Source organism: Grampus griseus (assembly GCF_964374135.1).
Source record: "Grampus griseus genome assembly, chromosome: 12".
In the NCBI taxonomy this organism is placed as follows: Eukaryota; Metazoa; Chordata; class Mammalia; order Artiodactyla; family Delphinidae; genus Grampus; species Grampus griseus.
In genome coordinates, this window is record NC_139006.1 from 3,825,273 (window position 1) to 3,843,193 (window position 17,921).

Genomic DNA, 17,921 nt, shown 5'->3' on the forward strand with positions numbered 1-17,921 from the left:
ATCGGGTGGAACTCGGCCGTGTAAGGAGAACTCATCCGGAACAACTGGATGCAGATCAAATCCAAAACCAATTCCCAAATCTAGAGGTCTTAATCTGCTATCTGGAGGGTGTATTTGCCCCTGGAGACCTGTTCCTTGTCTACTTGCCTCATGCAGTGTTGACCTGCAAAACACTAAGAAAAAGTGACTTGTTTGCCACCTTGAAAAATAAAGATATTTGAGAGCAAATGCTGGAGGGTGTGGAGAAAAGGAAACCCACCTACACTGTTGGTGGGAATGAAAACTGGTGCAGCCACTATGGAGAACAGGATGGAGGCTCAAAGAACTCAAAATAGAGATGTCATATGATCCAGCAATCCCACTCCTGGGCATATATCCAGACAAAACTCTTTCAAAAAGATACATGAACCCCTGTGTTCATAGCAGCACAAGTCACAAAGGCCAAGACATGGAAGCAACCTAAATGTCCGGCGACAGGTGAATGGATAAAGAAGATGTGGTACATATACACAGCGGAATACTACTCGGCCATAAAAACAAAAAAACAAGAGCTTCCCTGGTGGCGCAGTGGTTGGGAGTCCGCCTGCCGATGCGGAGGACACGGGTTCGTGCCCCGGTCCGGGAAGATCCCACGTGCCGCGGAACGGCTGGGCCCGTGAGCCATGGCCGCTGAGCCTGCGCGTCCGGAGCCTGTGCTCCGCAACGGGAGAGGCCGCAGCAGTGAGAGGCCCGCGTACCGCAAAAAAAAAAAAACAACGAAATAATGCCAGTTGCGGCAACATGGATGGACCTAGAGATTATCATACTAAGTGAAGTAAGTCAGACAAGGAAAGACAAATACCATATGATATCACTTATATGTGGAATCTAAAATGTGGCACAAATGAACTTATCTATGAAACAGAAATAGTTGGTTGCCGAGGGGAATGGTGAGGGAGGGATGGATTGGGAGTTTGGGATTAGCAGATGCAAACTGGTATATATAGAATGGATAAACAACAAGGTCCTACTGTAGAGCACAGGGAACTCTATTCAATATCCTGTGATAAACCATCGTGGAAAAGAATGTGAAAAAGAATGTATAGGGCTTCCCTGGTGGCACAGTGGTTGAGAGTCCACCTGCCGGTGCAGGGGACACGGGTTCGTGCCCCGGTCCGGGAAGATCCCACATGCCGTGGAGCGGCTGGGCCCGTGAGCCATGGCCGCTGAGCCTGCACGTCTGGAGCCTGTGCTCCGCAACGGGAGAGGCCACAACAGTGAGAGCCCCGCATACCGCAAAAAAAAAAAAAAAAAAAAAAAAAAAACAAGAATGTATATATGTGTATAGCTGAATCACTTTTCTGTACAGTAGAAATTAACCCAAAGTTGTAAACCAACTAAAGTAAATTAAAAAAAAAAATAAACACATATGGCATCATATTCCAGATATCTGAGACCCTTTGGTACATCTGCGAAATTGAGGACTACATTTCATTGGCGTAACAACCATGGAGTTTTTATTTTATTTTTTATTATTTATTTATTTATTGCGGTACGCGGGCCTCTCACTGTTGTGGCCTCTCCCGTTGCGGAGCACAGGCTCCGGACGCGCAGGCTCAGCGGCCATGGCTCACGGGCCCAGCCGCTCCGCGGCATGTGGGCTCCTCCCGGACCGGGGCACGAACCCGTGTCCCCCGCATCGGCAGGCGGACTCTCAACCACTGCGCCACCAGAGAAGCCCGCCATGGAGTTTTTAGATAGGTGTCTTCATTTTCTGAGGCTGCCACAACAAATTACCCAAACTTGGCGGCTTAAAACAACAGAAATGTATTCTCTCACAGTTCTGGAGGCCAGACTCTGAAATCAAGGTGTCTGCAGGACCAAGCTCCCTCCAAAGGTTCCAGGAGTGAATCCTCCTGGCCTTCTGTAACCCCTGGTGGCTCCAGGCATTCCTTGACTGTGACTATATCACGCTGATCTCTGCCTCTATTTTCACACAGCCTTCTTCCCCTTGCCTCTGCCTCTCAGATCTCTTTCTCCAACTGTAAGGATACCACTTGTTGGATTTGGGGTCCACTCTAAACCCTGAGAGCCTTTTTTAAAAACTTTTTATCTTATACTGGAGTAGAGTTGACGCACAATGTCGTGTTAGTTTCAGGTGTACAACAAAGCGATTCAGTTACACGTGTAAGTGTATCTATTCTGCTTCACAGTCTTTTCCCAATTAGGTTGTTACTTAATGTTGAGCAGAGTTCCTTGTGCTATACAGTAGGTCCTTTTTGGTTATCCATTTTAAATATAGATGTGTGTACACGTCAATCCCAAACTACCTAGCTCTCCCTCTCCCAACCCTGGTAACCATAGGTTCATTCCGAGAGCCTTAATGTAATTTTACCTGCAAAAATCCTATTTGCAAATAAGCGTCACAGGTACCAGGCTTTAGGAGCTGGACTTATCTTTTGGAGGATCACTATTTAACCTACGGTGATGGAAATTGGATCTCCAGCATCTCACGGTAACTCCCATTCCTTTTTGTCTTATATCTGGCCAAACTTACCTTGCCTACCTGGTCTGTGCGTGCATCTGAGTTTCCAGGACTTGATTCCAATGTATCTTACAGTGCATAGTTTTGAACTGTCAAAATAAAAAAATTGCTCTAGACGAATGTTAAAAGGCAGGGGAGACTTTATCCAAAGCTATTGGGATAGGGTAGAGACACCAGAACTCATTCAGAGCTCAGCTTCACTGAAACAAAGAGTGAGAGAATTTTTAAGCGCAGAGGAAGGGGCATCTTAGGTCATCCGTGTGTGCTCATTGACTTTACGCAAAGAAATGTGGACTTTTTCATATCTTTATGGTGGAAGGGACTTTCACAGCTTGGAGCAAGGCTCCCACTAAAGTTTGGCTTCTTCCCTCCCATGGAGACTGAGAATTCTATCTTCCCTAATGTTACTTTTCAAAGGGCTGGCTCCCAGGTCCATTCCTAGGATGAAAAAAATGAAAAGAGGCTTTAAAAAACATTACATGTCAAAGGAGCAGAGAAAGAATTTCCCATTACAAGTTTTCTAAAGTAAATGCTCTAAGAAAAGCAATGTCAGGAGCCCAAAGAGAGAGGAAGAGCCTATGTAATGTTCAGTCAGAGGTAACATTCAGGTCGTCTTGGTCAGAGCTGACCCATCTTACCTGGCCCCTTCCGTTACATTTATTCAATTAGACGACTTCTACTTTCTAACTGCAAGTTCCAGGACATTTCTGAGTCTCATTTCCTTCACCTGTAAAATAGAACAGGGACTTCCCTGGTAACGCAGTGGTTAAGAATCCGCCTGCCATTGCAGGGGACACGGGTTTGAGCCCTGGTCCAGGAAGCTCCCACATGCCGCAGAGCCACTAAGTCTGCGAGCCACAACTACTGAGCCCATGTGCTGCAACTACTGAAACCCCCACACCTAGAGCCTGTGCCCCACAATAGAAGCCACCACAATGAGAAGACTGCACACCGTGATGAAGGGTAGCCCCAGCTCAACTAGAGAAATCCCGTGCGCAGCAACAGAGACCCAACACAGCCAAAAATAATTAATTAATTAAAAAAATAGAACAACAAGGTTACTTAATTCATAGGGTTGTTACTAGGAGGATGTAAGATCATATAGCTAAAGTACTGTGGGGACATGGGAGTGTGGACCTATGGCATCCAAATGCCCCTATGTCATTTCAACATGACAGACAGTCCTATTCCTTTTTACTTGGTCTCCTTTGAAGATAGAAGGGGCAATTTGACTCACTTCAGGTCAACAAAACCTAAGCATGAATCTCTGTGGGACATTTCTTGGCAAGCTTTTGTTCTTGGATAAAAGGGGATACATGACTGGCATCACCTCTTCTGGCTCTTTTTTGCTGTGATTATGATGTGATGGCTGGAGATGCAGCAGTCGTCTTGCAACCATGAGGAAAAAGAAACCCAAAATCTTGCAGGGGATTAGTTTCTTTTAACTGCTGAACTAATTTCAACAACTTCTAGACATTTTATTATGTGAGAAGAAATAGAGCACTAAGTTGTAAGCCACTGTGATTAATTTTACTGTTACTTGCAGATAAACTCAATCCTGCTTGACAGACAATAACACAATGGTCTTCACACTTTGGAATGGATTATACCTCGTTAAGCACACATCTGCTTCTTCTACTACATTGAAAGGTCTTGGAGACAGACCCAAGTCTTATTTACTTCTGTATTCTTCAAAGCCCAAAGGATAAAGAGTTTCTATAGTACACTTGAAAAGAAAGCCTTAAGAATATTGACAGTTATTCCTAAATTTAGTTAAAAGAAAAAACATTCATGAACATTCACTGTGCCTGCTTCTGCGCATTAAAGAATTAAAAAAAAAAACCAAAAAACCCCCACAGTCTCTGCTCTCAAGAAGATTACAGATTTCTGAGAAGAAAAATGGATTTCTCTATTACAACAAGTTTGTTGTAATAGAGATATTGCGGAGGATAACAAGGGCACAGCCATTTACAAAGATGTTGTATCTATTGAACGCTTGCAGCTGTAGCAACAGAAATTCTGACTCATCAGGCTTTTACAATAAGGGGTCTTATCATCTCTCTTGAAAAGCCCAAAGCTCCATGGCAGGAAGTCGGGCTCCAGGGTTGACACGTTCAACAGCTCAGCCATGTGACATGTCCCTTCATCTCTCTGCTCTCCATCGTCAGGTTCCCTTCCTCCCTACGCTAGTAGCAAGATGGCCCCAGAAATTCCAGGGAACGTGAACAGACGTGAAAATCTCCTCATAAAGGATGGTTTCAGAAGGCAGTAGATTCTGGATATGTGACCAACGCTTTTCACTGCAGATACGAAGAAGCGTATATTCAGTAATAAATTATGTCATTCATAAAAATTCCAGAATGTCTGAGCATACGTTATATGGATCATTACAGAAATCACAAATACAGTGCTTTATTTAGTATGTCAGAGTTTTCCAAAGCTGACATTTCAGTTCAGAAATGTGTGTGTGTATCTGTCTGTGTGTCTGTGTGTCTGTGTGCTCAGGCCACACAAGATGGCTGTTCTCTTGCTCTCTGTACCTCTTCTGCTAGACAGTGTCTGCTTCACCTCCACCCACTCACGTGATTGACCTTCCTACATACTTGACCTTGGCCCCAGCTAGCGATTGTTCTAGCTTTTAGATCAGAACATCTCCCCTCTGGGAGCTTATCAAAGGGGCAGCAAGGGGTATACTCCCCTGCAGGTTTCTCTGGCTACGGATAAGCCAACCCTGAGGTCAGTTCCCCCTATAACTGGTAACCTCCCCTTCCTCCTGGTAGCAAAGACTGCTGCCTTGTCCCGCCCACCATCTGCTGCACACATGTAAGCTGCCCTGTCCGTTTGTAACAGGGAAGAACAAAATCTGACTCCATGTTGGATCTGTTTCTTTTACTTTGACCTTTGTCTCCATTGCTTTTGTTCTTTCTATAGCTATAGGCATACATAATGGCCTGCCTCGGGGAACCCTGCCCCTCTGCCTGAATGTTAAACTAAAGTGCCTCTGTTCAGCTCACAGGGAAACACCCTGCCCCTGCCCACCTGTGAATGGCTGCAGAAAAGAAGAAATTAGCACATCCCTTCCCAGAGGCTGGCCAAACCAGGAGATGTTTTGCGAGACTTATGGCCTTTTTACTTTACTTCCTCACCCCTCCCCCTCTCTGCTCTATAAAAGAAACTAGCATCCGGACCCCGATAAGATGGTACTCTAGGACACTAGTCCGCCACCTTCTCGGATGCCCGGCTTTGCGAATAAAGTCGCAATTCCCTGCCTCAACGCCTCGTCTCCTGCTTTATCGGCTCGTCCTGCATCGAGCAGAGTAAGCTTGGACTCGGTAACACGTGAAACCACTGATGTCTCTGTGGCTGACGGCAGACTCTTTCTTCAGTCTCGAGGTGGGCAAGTACAGGTCTTGCAGGCCTGCAGGGTGCCGCCCCACAGTGTCTGTGTGCGATGTAAAGAAGAAATGGAAAGACATTTTGCATTTTTCAATAGATAAAGCCCTGGAAACGAAAACAGGGATGATTTCAGGGAAATTCAGCTCCCTTCTGGAGATCTCTGAACATTTCTCCACAGTATTTATTCAACAGCATTTTGTTGATTTCACACTGTGTGCCCAGCATGTAGCTTCATTTAAAAATGGAGATGTAAAGAATCACATTGCTAGCCATTTCCTCTACGAGGAAGAGCTGAGACATCCATGTGCCAACTGAAAACACCACCCCCTCACATCCACAGCTATTTGCTGTAGCCCAACTGCATTTCAGTAGCAGGCAGAAATTGGAGAAATACACTTAGTGTGAACAAATACAATCATTTAAAAGACATTTTCTCTAATGGAGGAATTCTTTGTAAGTAAAGATTGAATTATGGAAGATCCCGTTTATGGGGAAAACTGAATATGTAGAGTTCATGAAATTGAGAGGAATTGACTATACAGAACTGGAAGGAAGACAGAAGAAGACATTTAGCCCAGACCAGCTCTTCCAGACAAAATTACAAGACTGTGCAACGTCCGATTTCCAAAGGGGCCCTCACGCGCACCTGGTACATCTCCGGGAGGCTTTGTTTATGCAGAATTCCATGTGAATGGACTTGTGTGGTGATGGGAGTGAGGCTCTTCTCGTCTTTCCGCTGCCTTCTTTACACACCTGAAGGCCCTAAGTTCACATCCCTGAGCTGGAAGTACCAGGACCCAGGAGCCTGGAAGCTACATCATTAGGTGCTGCCTGTTCTCTAGTCAGATCCTCTTATAGCCATTCCAGAGGGTGGGCTGCAGAATCCAAGCCTGGCCTTGCACTTCTGCACTTGCTGTCTTGTTCCGTGTATTTAGCTAAAAATCATGAATGCTTGTCCCCCTCACCTCAAGTCCAGTTCACGGTGTTCCTGTACTTTCCGCCAGCAGGGAGCGAGAGTGAGCTCAGTGTTCAAGGACAGGGGCAGGCATTTTATAAATGGCTGGAACTGACATTGAGTTGCTGATTTTTTTGTTGTAGTCTGCCTTCACGTCCCCATCTGAATTTAATTAGATCCAGATTTCATTCTGTTCTAATAAGGGCTATTTCTAGAAATTTTAGAAGTTCTAGAAAATATTTGGGGCCATCTTCAGTAGTGATTTGAATACGTGGTCTACAGAAAAGTCTTAACTCATTCTATCTTGGAGTCTATTTCAGGGGAACGTGCATTATTTCAGGAGCTGGGACTCTAGGCCCTTTCCTGGGTACCAGAGACCCGCTTTCACAGCGGGACAACTCACAGCAGCACAGGCCACTTCTATTAACATCTGCCAAAGAGGAACAATCCAGGCAAAGACGGTGGTTGGCTCCATTTATTTTTGCTAAAATATTTATGCAAATTTAATTTATATGCAAATAACCCCTTTTCCTCCTGGCCCCTAGGTGTCTACAAAGGCCGCCATATTGCTGCTGGTGCCTGGAGTTACTGGCTGGAAAATGAATTATTCCAGAATTAGACACAGTCAGTTCAAAGGTTCCTCCTCCCACAGGACTGAGGTTTTCCGTCATTTTCTCAGAACTCACAATGATGCTGCATTTGAATGCACTGTCATCTCAGTGATAGCTCTGGGTTCTATGGCCAACCACCAAATCCAAAAAAGAATGTCTTTCTCATGTAATCCCATGATTACATCCTGTAGACTTCATGAGTTACACTTCTGAGCGCATCAGGTAGAATATTCCTTCCAGAGCTAACTATTTCAACTGGGCCATTAAAAACATTGGTTGTTTTCTATTCTTCAAGTGACATAGCAATCGTAAGTGGTAGCAGACTTGTAGAAGGAGATTTTTTTTGAGTGACCAGTAAGGAGGGCTGGAATTGTGCTTAAAAGATCCTTTCCGGGAATATTTAGCAGTAGACAGCATCAGGTGTGTGTCGTTAATTGCAGTGGCTCTCAGTAAGCTCCCAACCTAGGCTACTCTTCCCAACAAAACTACTGATCTATGAAAGTCTTCATCTCTTATTTAATTTTTCAAAAGTATTAGTATAATAAAAGAGTATTTTAAAATGTTTGTAGTAAATATGATACTAGAAATACAGAATTTGGAGGCTTAAGAAATATTTTTTAGAAGAGCTGTCCACAGGAAAACCTTACGGTTGAATACTCCACTTCCTAAAATCAACAGTAAAGTACATTACATGTATTTCAAGTGTTTCCCACTTATTGTAGAGCGTAAATACTTCTTGAAGTCCTGATTTCAATTCTTTAGGGTATATACCGCAAAGTGGGATCGCTGGATCATATGCTAGTTCCACCTTTAATTTTTGATGAATCTCCACGCGGTTTCCATAGCTGCTGCACCATTTTACGTTCCCACCAACAGTGTACACGGATTCCGATTTCTCCACAACTTTGCTAGCCAGTGTCTGGAGTTTGACGCCTCACAAAACCTCTCAACTTATTACTTAAATAAAACAAACAGATGAGTAGATTCTCTATCTTGTACTTTTAAACCATATTCTAGATTGTTAACATTTCTCCATGCATTCTCTAAGAAATTTAAACAAGAACAGTGGGTTTTGATCCTGCCCAACTGAAAACTTCATTTCCAATTTCCATATTTTTGAAAAAGGAACCAATAGCTCCTTTACCACACATTTTTTACAAGGTTGAAATGCGCTTAAATGCATGAAAACAATTTGAGCATCGTTAAGTATTATAGACATGCCGCTCGCTGTCACTAGTTTTGTTCAGGTTGTTTTTATGAGGACTATTACTCTTCCTGACTCTGGCCCAGAACCCAAATGAAAAGGCACTAAGTAATGCTCACAGATTGGAAAAAGGAGAACGATTTATATCAGTTATATTTGTCCCTTTAGCATTTCTTGGCAGTGGGCTATGTGGCTATATGGGTGATATCGCCTCAGTGTGTTCATACTAATTGCATAGATAACAGAGATGGTCCAAAGACCGTTGTCCTTGGAGCTGGATGATTTCCAATCAACCTCCAGATCTCCTCTTTGCCCCAGGGTCCCCCTGCACCATTCTAAAACCTGGAGGCTGACCTCTTCATAATGGATCAGCTGGGCTCCCCTGCCTGCTGGCTTCTGGTTAGATTTTCTAATGGGAGGCACTGGGGTTTGGGGGTCAAGATGAGAGAGAGATCAAGGGATTTATGACCCTCATTCTCTCCCTACTCTCCCTACTCTCTTAGCATCATTTGCGTTGCTTTCACGGAAGCCACAGTTCCCACTGGATGAGAACTTCTCATTGCCACCCCTCTCCCTGTTCTGTAAACTGTTCCTTCCTCTTGGCCCCCTGGTTAGGGGGATGCTGGGGAGTCATGTAAAGGCTTTCCTCTGATTCTAGTTCCTGGATGTGGGACCATCTCCTGTGTACTTATCCTGAAAAATCCATTTAAATCTGCCTTTATTAAATCCTATCCTGTTTTGAGTATGCCATGCATTTTCTATGAGGACTTTAACTAATGCAATGGTAGTAATAATAATAATAATATAATAATAGCTAACTCTTACTTTGTGTTCTTTACACTCCAGGTCTTGTTCTGGGTGTGTTCCCACAGTCTGACCCACTTTGCCCTCACAGTGGCCTTATGAGATAGGTACTGTTATCATCATTCCCCTTTGCAGATAAACAGATGCACAGAGAGGGTAACTGACTTCACCAAGGTCACACAGCAAGTAAGCAGTGGAACCAAGACTTAAACTTTGATGGCCTCGTGATAGGATCCAGGCTTCAACCTACATTCAGTGCAGCTGTCCATAGTGCCTCCAAGTTCTGAAATGAGGACAGCTCGGACTGGTGACTTTTCTTATTCAATAGTCGGCAGTGGGGCGTATCACATGATTTAGTTTTCATTTGTCCCCACTAATTGTGAGATATGCCTGTTCAGTGTCGCTAGCTGAGATGCTCCAGCTCCCACGGGGAGACTTTCAATTAATCCACTAAAAAGCTCTTTGGGCCACTAACGTCCGCATGCTTGTTAACGTGTGATTACTGCACTGGCTCCAATTTTCTCTTTCCCAGACAACGTGAAACCAGGCGGGAGCAGGGGTGACTTAGACACAATTGAGTGCATTACACAAGCACATTTTCACGTTAATAGGAGCAATAAAAGACTTCACAGCCAAGCCTTTCCATATTTTAGAATAAAGGCGGGGAATCAAAGAAGTTGGTATGTATAGCACATTTATTATGTCTCAAAGCTCTCTGCAGCTGCCTGCAGGACTATGGGCTCTGGGGAAAGAGACACAAAAAATGGAAATAGCTGCTGTCACCAGTTAGGAATTTTGTTTTATAAATGAGACATATATATTATATTGTGCAGCAAATCGCTTTGATTAAATAGCTTTTTTGGACTGTATGTGCTCACACTTTTAGAGTTAATAATGGCTCTCATTTATTAAGGAATGTTCAGAGATTTGATCTAATGTTATATATGTCTTAACTCATTGCATCGCATAAGAAGCCTAGCAGGTAGGTCCTATTTCAGTCCCATTTGCAGGCAAAGAAACTGACACACAAAGGGGTTATTTAACTTGAATACAGTTCACCTACTGAGAGTTGAACACAGATTTAAAGCACAGACTCCAACGTCTGGACCCATAGTCACTGTGCTATTCTGACCATTGCATTTTCCACTCAGTGTTTCAGTTGTTTTGTTTTTCCACTTGGCTTACATGGAAACGTCCAGACTTGCCAGCCCTAGAAGCTGAATTATGCTCTGAACCTTTATCAGACCCAGAATAGATCCTTATGCTGTCATGAATGACCACCAGCTGGATCTCAGCATCAGTGACCGGACCAGAAGAGGACCAGCAGGTGTCAGGAGTAACTCGTGGAAATTTTGGTCCCAGGCTCCCTAAAAGGGTCTGGAGTCAGCAGATTGAATTCCCCACGAGAGTTATAACATCCCACCTGTTGCTGGGGACCCCCCCTCCCCATGGCCAGGTCTCCTTCCCACAGATGATCCCAGGATATGATAAGGTACCCAGAGCTCTGGCAGGGGCAAAACTGAATCCACCAGCATCAAAGACGTACCCCACCTGAGTAATGGAAATACGTTAAGGGACTTTGTCATGACGAACAATAATTATATAAGCAGTTTTGCACAGCTGTGAACGCACAGACTCTGGAATCAGGCTGACTGAGCCTTGCTGTGATTCTAACAGTATTAGTATTTTTACCTAAATTTTGCTAAAGGTCAATACTGTGTCGTACTCTACATACACTCAACTTCCTTGTAAACCAACCCTGTAAGGCTAATACCAGCCTAGCACTTATTTTACAGGGGAGAAAACTGAAGCCAAGAGAAAGGATACATGAGTTGACCCAGTTCACTCAGGTCGTAAAGGGCAGAGCTGCAGTTTGAACCCAGAGCAATTTGTGCTCAAAGCCTGAACTGCAGGGTCCTGCACCCAGGGGCCCATTTTTGAATGCTGCTTTGAGGAAAGAATGACTGAATGATTGATAATTACATCTGCTATTTCCTGGGAGCTAAGAACTTAGCCAGCTTCACAGCTTTGATAGGCGAATCATCCCCTTCATAGATGAGGATATGAAGGCTGGGGGATTGACCTTGGCCAGAGCCAGGCATCAGCAGAATTAGAACTTAGAGCCCAGGTTTTCCTGAAAGAGACAAAAGAGAGAAGCCACTCCTGTGACTCAGGGACCCCCCTGAGTTCCTTCTGGGTGCCTAAGAAGAACAAGATGCACAGAAATACACCAGAGTGACAGCCTGAAACCATAGCAGTGAGATGGAGGGAATGATGGCTTAAAGGCGAGCACACAGGACCCAGGGGTGTGCACGGAGGCACTCGACCACATGTCAGCGAACGTCAGCGAATGTACCCGGGATGCACAGGGTTGACACGGGCTGCCTCTGCCTACGCACCAACTCTGGAGGGGGTAAAGTGGTTGTCTTCCACGAACAGGAAAAACACGTGCAATAATGTCCAACAGAGAGGGACGGAGAGGGAGATAGAGATGGGAAAAGTCTTCCATCACAGCATCTCTGGGAAAGGAAAGTTAATGTATCAATACTCAAACCCCCGTTTCTGTGTTTTCTCTGTGTGTGGTCCTACAGCAGGGAAAAACAAATCTGACTCCGTATTGGATCTGTTTCTTTTACTTTGACCTTTGTGTTCTATTGCCTTCGCTACAAGTTAATCACTAAAGGGATGTTGTCTATAAGCTTAAATTATACATTATGGTCCATCTCTGGGAACCCGCCTCCCATGTAATGAGTGTTAAGCTAAAATACCTTTGTTTAGCTCACGGGAAACATCCTGGCCAGACCCACCTGTGAATGCCTGCAGGAAGGAAGAAATGATCACTTCCCCTCTGAAGGCTGACCAGAACCAGAAAGTGTTGGACTTTACCCCCTCCCCTCTGAGTATAAAAGAAGCCTGGATTCTAACTCCGGCCAGATGGTTCTTTGGGTCACGAGTCCACCATCTTCTTGGTCTGCTGGCTTTCCAAATAAAGTCGCTATGCATCGCCCCAACAGCTTACCTCTTGTTTTATTGGCCTGTTGTGCGGCGAGCAGTGCGAACTTGGACTCAGTAGCGCTCCCCTCCCGCTGAATTGATCTCTCCTTCCAAAGGATGAACAGCGTCTAAAGGAAGGTAACACGCTGGCCTTTCCAGCATGTAAAAGGATAATGACATTGCTGTTTCTCTTGTTAGCCCAGCATTATCTTTGTGAAGATTTCAACTCATGTGGCACTTATCCCAGGGCCCCAAGCCCCACAAAAGAAAAGCTTCACAGTCTTAGCTAAGAAAGATGAAAACAGGCTAAGGAGCTTTTTTTCTCTAGACCCTTGAAACTGGAAAGACTGACAATGAACTCTGAGATGGTGCTTTCTCCACTCATGCCATTTTCAAAAACATAGTTACTTCGTCGGTAATGATACTCCATCTGCAAACCGTAAGCACGTGTCTCATTTTGTTCCATAATAAGAAATCAAAGGCGTGCTTAAAGTAGCTTAAAAATAAGGATAGTGTCCACACTTCAGGAGTCCTAAGTGGCCAGAGATAAATAGAGTCACTATTTCTCACACTTATTGCCCAAGCAGAATAAGGAATCGCATTATTCCTTGTTGGAGGATATTAATAATTTACTTAGTGGTTTTTAATGTGCTAAAACATTCATTAAATACACACAGATTGAGCATCTTCTATGTGTCACGGATGTTGCCAGGGTCTGCGATACAGAGGGGGGTGTGATCTCATTTTCCATTTGGAGCTGTGTCATCCCAAGCAGACATGGGTCCTGTGCAAAGTGGCAGGTCAGGGGGTGAACTTGTGTTTAACTGATAGGGTGTTTTCCTCTGATTGAATTCACGATTTGCTGCTGAAACAAATCACCATAAATCTAAGTTTAAAGCAACACAATAGTTAAAACTTTTTCAGTTCTGCAAGTCAGAAGTCTAAAATGGATCGTATTTGGATGAAATCAGTACCATGTTTCTTTTGGAGTCTCTGGGGGAGAATTTGTTTCCTTGTCTTTTTCAGTGTCTAGAAGCTGCCTACGGACCTTGGCTCATGGCTGCATCACTGACCTCCGCTTCCATCACATCTCCTTCTCTGACCCTGACCCCTCCTACCTTCCTCTCCTAAGGATGAGGAGAGGAAAAAAAGTTTACACTCCAAGGTTTCCTATTTTCTGTGGTGGACACATTCTTAGCTAGAGTTCTCTCCACATAGTGAAACCCAGCTTTTCTAGCCTTAGACCCTTCCAATGATAAGTTTGATTGAAAGAGAATTTCTCATTTCCTCAGTCACATTAATGTTTTGGGTTCATGCCTGGCCTAGAACTGAACTGGGTCAAGTTTCCAGTTGAACAGATCATGGCGGCAAAAGAATGAAATATAGTAATTTCTCAGACGTGAGTCACAGGCTGCTGTCTCTGAGCTGAGGAAGGCATCGTGTCCACCTAAACACATGGTTGGACAGTGGGGAAGGGGGGTCATCCCCCAGGGAATTTGGGGTGCCAGTAACAGAAGGAGCGATAATGTTTCCTGGGCAGACAAAAACAATAGCTAACTACATCATTGAAATTATTTCCTTAGGATACATTCTTACAAGTGAAATATAGATTCAAAGTGCAAATACACATTTCAGGCTTCTGATGCAATCGCTAACTGCCTTTCAAAACAAAATGTTTCTGTTTATTTGTATACTCACCTCTGTGTGACTTTTTTTTTTTTAGTGATGTAAAATGTTAAAGCCTTAAAACTGGAATTTATAAAATTACTTAGAGCATGCCAAGTTGAGTTTTGATAACTAAAGACTTCCTTTATAGATGTTAGCCTGATAATCTTCATTAGTTCAAGTTTCACTTACAGGTAAAATGAGACCTTGATACTTAGCTTTCAAACAGAGAGGCATGAGAAAGAAAGAAAGAAAGGAAGAAAGAAGGAAATAAGGAAAGAAAGAAAGAGGGAGAGAGAGAGAGAGAAAGAAAGAAAGGAAGAAAGAAGGAAATAAGGAAAGAAATAAAGAAAGAAAGAGGGAGAGGGAGAGAGAGAAAGAAAGAAAGGGGGAGAGAGAGAGAGAGAATGAATAGGAATAAACCGAGCTTTCTCCTTGAACAGAAATGCCTCCATTGCTCCATTCTAGCACTAATAACGGTCCAGGAAAATGGCCACGGTTTCCCATTCTCACTGGTAGGAAAATCAATATCAAATTTAAAAAAATGTCTGAAAGGTAGCAATAAAGTCAAATAGAAGAAAATTGAAGCAAGAAGGGAATAAAAACATTCAAGATGATTGCTTCAACATCAAATTTACCACAAGAAGAAATATCACCATGGATCCATGATCTAGTTAGGAAACTCTCTAGATCTTTCTGAATTTCCAGACCACCTTTCCATCCAGCCTATGCTCCCGATGCTTTGAAATATCTCTCTGCTTTGAAAGATCTCTCGAAGAGCTCTTACAACCAGCTCTCTCATGGCAGGTACCTCTCCGAGTGTGAATGAGAAGGGACAAAGAGGTGGTCCCCTTGACGGTAATTCTCAGGTCGACCTGGAAGTTGAGTTCTCAGGAGTTCCTCTGCTCCAGAAGGGGGCGCTCCCAGCGCAAACTCTAAGTGTGATGGATAATTTAGTCAGCACCTGCAGAACCCTGCTAGTTAGTGGTACCTCTCCAGTTTCAATCACTATCCGTCTTTTTCACCCTGACCTTGAAACTTCTGCACAGCCACTGAATGTGCATGTATGCATCACTTGGTCTCCATAGCAACTGCATCAGACTATCAGCAAAGCAAAGGAATTCAACCTCCATTTGTTTATGATGCTCTTACCTAGATCAGGGCTTCTCAGTCTTGGTTCTATTGACATGACGAGCCTGAGAATTCTTTATTTGGGGGGCCGTCTTTCCCCCTGTAGGATGCTTATCAGCCTCCTTGGCTTCTACCCATTAGATGCCAGTAGCACCCTTTAATTGTGACAAACTAACATATCTCCACGCATCGCTGAATGTCTCATGGGGGAGAAGTTGCTCCCACTTGGAAAACATCAAAGTAGATCATGGAAACAGGGGACCAAATTGGATGAGGTCTCATAACTTCTTTTCACTTTTTTTTTGTGTGTGTGGCTGTGTTTGGTCTTCATTCCTGTGCGCAGGCTTTCTCTAGTTGCAGCGAGCGGGGGCTACTCTTCATTGTGGTGCGTGGGTTTCTCATTGTGGTGACTTCTCTTGTTGTGGAGCACGGGCTCTAGGCACGCGGGCTTCAGTATTTGCAGCACGCAGGCTTCAGTAGTTGTGGCACATGGGCTTAGTTGCTCCCTGGCATGTGGGATCTTCCCGAACCATGGCTCGAACCTGTGTCCCCTGCATTGGCAGGTGGATTCTTAACCACTGCACCACCAGCGAAGCCCTCTTTTCACTTTTAACACGAACTCATTCTAAATCTTGTCTGGTAACCACAAGGAAACTACTGAGTATCTACTTGGCCAGCACTCTGTGAATATTAAGAAGTAACTCAAAACTCTCACCTCAGTGTGTCACTAATTGAGACAGCATGTCTACAATTTATAAAGTATTTTATTGTTTTTTCTTTTCAGTGTGCTACTAATTGAGCCAGGATGTATACAATTTATAAAGTATTTTAATTTTTTTTTAATAAAAATAGTGTGTGCCTCTCATAAACGATTTCCAAAAACTTTGAAATTTACTTTGAAATTGACAAAGTAAAAAATGCAAGACATTATTTCTTTTCCTGCAATATCTATTCCCAGCATTCGCGTGCACAACCTTCTGAACAAATTGTACATTTTAAAACTATAAGTCAATGGCCGAAAGGCTTAGGTCGAGTCTCGCCTTCATGGCATGCCAAGGAAATGCCATGTTCCCTTTGGGGTCCCCTCTGCCTGGAATGCTGCTCCTCCAGATGCTCTGGAGGAACGCTCTTCCTGTTGGCATACTCCCTCATTTTACTCCGGCTTACTAAAATAACCTTCGCCAGAGATAGCTTCCCTGATACCTTACACATACCTTGCCCAGCGCTGTGACATCTATATTTTTCAGTGCCTTATTTTCCTTCCCAGTACCTGAAGTTACTATGTGAAATTTTATCATGTGTTTAACTGTCCATTTCATTATCAATCTTTAATGTCTCCCTTTCAAAGGAAAGCTTGTCTTTCTTGTTCCCTGCCACATCTTCAAGACCTGGAGCAGTGCCAGCCACAACCTAGGCCCTCAATACATGTTGCTTTAATGAAAGAATAAAAGGCACATACCTGGTAGTGTGCGTGCCTCTACCCTCTTAGCCTATGCCATGGCAGACATTACTAATCACTATCAGAACTTTCCCACTAAGGTCACAGATGGCATCGGTGTTCTTCTTACTGATGCTGCCGACACAGCAGAGCTGCTGTTCAATGTCAACACGGGGTCATCATCCTCTGTCCAAGGCTTAATGCAGGTCACTTTAGAAACACCTTAAAGTTGTGATGGTAAGATTATTAAAGCATTTTCCTGGCTTAGGGGCAGGGGTCTAACTTTTTAAAGTTGTCCAGGGATTGGAAAAAAGACAAAGGACTATATCATCTGAGCTGCACGCCACAGTTTCCCCAGAGACATCCGTGATGTGACGGCATCAGAAAGTACAGCAGGGCTCTGCATCGCCCTTCTGGTTGAGTCCAAACACAGAAACCAGGGCAGGCTCCAACTAGCTGTCCACCCTGCCCCCAACACCTGCCAGTCACTTGCCTATGGACCCATGCATTGCATTCCTTCAGCCTTGGTGTCTTCACGCATCTGTGAAAATGACGCTACAGTCTGACTTAGCTGCTTTCGAGGGTCCCAGGCACTGACAGAGATCAGACACTTCACACAGTGCCTCCGCAGGGGAGTGACCAATCGTGTTGGTGGTTTCTGTTCATCGTATGCACAGTAGTGTTACTGAACGTAAGTTTGTGTGCCTGAACAGTTGAGGCCGAACAAACCAAAACACTGGAGTTTGGCATAGAGAAAAGTTTATTGCAGGGCCATCCAAGCAAGGAGAGCGGGTGTCCCATGCTCAAAAAACCCTGAACTCCCCAATGGTTTGGGGGGAGAAGTCTTTATAGGCCAAATCTGGGGAGAGGGCTGCAGGGTGTGTGACTTCTGATTAGCTGGTGGTGAGGTTAGAGGACAGTGCATCAGGGACCTTGAGCTCAGCCTGAAGTTACCATCCTCCCTCTGGGTGGGGGGGCCTCAGTTCCGGCAGAAGAACTCAAAGCTATCGTTATGTATATCCCTTCAGGGGGAACTGGAAGGTCATGGAGGCTGAATGAAACCTATTTCCTACAAACAAGAAATGAGGGACATGGAAAGGATTTGTACCCAGGAGGTGCCCACAGGGTCCTGCTCGGTTTCAATAGCAAATGATCAGAAACTACCTAAAGACCCCAAGTAGGAAATTTCGTTTTGTCAA